We start from the raw sequence: 2356 nt of genomic DNA on the forward strand, positions 1-2356 counted from the left end.
CACCCAACACTGGAGCACACAGGGAGCAGAACCAGGACGCAGAGGAAGCGGTCCCACCCTGTACCCCTCACCTGCAGGGCCAAGAGCAAGCCGCCTGACACTAAGGACCAGCCCTGGGGCATAAAGCATGTCAAGACCACTCCCTTAAGAGGGGGCACTGAGGCGTGGGAGGCCCTGGAGGGATCACGGCCCACCCAGCCACCAGGATCTGGGGCGAAGGCAGCGAGCAGCTCTTCCTCTGCAACTCCCCCAGCCCAGCGCCAGTGCGAATCAGCACTCCTGGCTGTGCTGAGGGACTCTGGGGGCTGCGGAGTCCTTCTCAGCCTCTGCCCAGCTGGGAGGGCAGTTCTTGCAGTGCCAGTACAGGGAACCTGGCAGCACTCCCTGACCAGGATACTCCTCGCTGGAGGATCCTGAAGGTGAGGACACGGCCCGGCAGAGCCGTGCCCACCAATCTGCCAAGAGGTCCCCGTGAGGCTGGGTGAATGGGGAAGGTTTCTGGGAGGGGTGAGGGTTGCCCCCTCCCCCAGCTCCATCCTCCACACCTCGTTCTCATCCTCCAAACAGTCTCAGGTAACCAGGTGCCCATGTGACCCCATCGCAGTCACACACAGGCAGGGGCTCCCAGGTCATCCACCCAGAGGTCTCAGCGCTCTGCCCCCCTTCCACAGGAAGTGGGAATCGGTGTGCGGTGTGGGGAGATGGGGCCCCCGGCTGGCGCGGCCTGGACCAGTGCTGCACAACAGAGCCTCCACGCGTGCAGTGTCCAAGAGAAGGCGGCGAGCACTCAGCACGCTTCAGCCGATGAGAACAAGCCAGTAGTGGGGCAACCGGACGCGAGCGCTGCCCTCGGATTTCCTTTAGAGGCGAACTCCACAGCCCCCAATTCCTACTCAGAAGCTTCCCCACCTCTGACTCCTGGACAGTCCAGCCCCACTCAAAAATGCCAACCTGTCCTGCTGGCGTGGAGGGGGGCCCCTGCACCCCAAGACTCAGCACTCACACTGCGGCTGCCCAAGTCACCCCACCTGAGGCCCAGCCAGCTGCATGGCGTTTGTGCTACAATGCCGTGGCCGTTGCTTCTATTTGTATCCCAGTCTGTGGGGCCCTGGTCTATCTGCCCTGACCGCCAGGTGCCTGTGCCCCCTTCCCTAGCGCGGCTCCAGCACTGCACGCGCCTCCTCAACCATGCTGAGTACACCTGACACTTCGCACAGCTGGGAGACGGGAGTGGGGTAAACTGAGGCTCCGGGTCGGTGAGGTGAGAATCTGGGACTCCGCGTCTCATCCTGACGCCTGTCCTTCACACAAATCTCACACTGCCCCCCACTTCAAATTCACACGTGCCACCTTCAAATAGGGACACAGGGCCAGGGCTCATGCCAGCATTTCCTGCCTGCAGCCCTTGAAAAGCTGACACCAGAGCGCGGCGCACTGGGGAGTTCTTTGTGGCCGCCTATTTGGGATCACCTTCAAGAAACCTTCATTCACAAAAACACTGGTCAAGCGTGTTTGCCCCCCAGGCTCCTCTAGGGGAAGGCACAGCAGCGGTGCTCCAAGGTGAGGAGATGGAGAGCTGCAGGGCACCCCGGCACTGGCACAGGGCCCAGGCCTGACTGCCCCGCAATGGTGGCACAGGGCACCTGCTCCTCGGAGTCTGTGTGCCAAGCTTTCTCAGGGAACCCCTACGTCTGGAGCTGAGCACGGCGGTGGGGCTCAACCCACTTATGGTTGAGGGCTTCCTAGGAGCTAGGGGTGTTCAGAGCTGCTTCTGAGGCAAGACCGGGTCCTTCCCCGACCCAGGCCAGGCCTACTCCCTCACCAGTTACTTGCCAGGGTCAATCTGCTCTCGCGACAGGCAGGGACCACCCCAAAGTCCAGCCACACAAACAGCTCTCTTGCTCCAGGGTGGCCCTTCACTCTGAAAACCCTGTCATGCTGGTCCCCGCCCCATGCCAACCCCCTGGCTGGCTCCAGAACAAGGCGTTCCCTTCTTCGTTCCACTGAAAGTGCCCTCTTTTCAGGAAGATATCCTCCTCCCCTTCAGAGAGTGGCTTCGACATCGCCTCCTGCCCGGATCACCTTATCCAAATCCAGGCCCTCCATCCCTCTCAGAGAACGCTGTATTTCAGTCACCCAGCAATCACATCCTTATCCTTCCCCGAGTTCGTGAGCTCTCCAGGTTCCACGAAGACTGGGTCCGTGCCTGTCCCTCAAGCCCAGAACCGACAGGAAGTAGGTGCTCCACAAACGTCGATAAAGAAACGGGGGGACTACAGGCCCGGGTCACAGGTGGGCAGACATCCTTGTCACCCACCGGGGCGGAGACCAGCGCGGCCCCGACATTCCCGCAGCC

At 61.7% G+C, this 2356-nt stretch overlaps 1 protein-coding gene across 1 annotated transcript in view; it reads right to left on the minus strand.

Moving 5' to 3' along the window:
* The window catches only part of EEF1D (eukaryotic translation elongation factor 1 delta), a 15920-nt gene that overhangs the window by 13192 nt on the left and 372 nt on the right, over window positions 1-2356 (minus strand). The gene's annotated exons all lie outside the window — the stretch shown is intronic.

Source organism: Neophocaena asiaeorientalis, unplaced genomic scaffold (genome assembly GCF_003031525.2).
Source record: "Neophocaena asiaeorientalis asiaeorientalis breed wild unplaced genomic scaffold, Neophocaena_asiaeorientalis_V1.1 scaffold177, whole genome shotgun sequence".
In the NCBI taxonomy this organism is placed as follows: domain Eukaryota; kingdom Metazoa; phylum Chordata; class Mammalia; order Artiodactyla; family Phocoenidae; genus Neophocaena; species Neophocaena asiaeorientalis.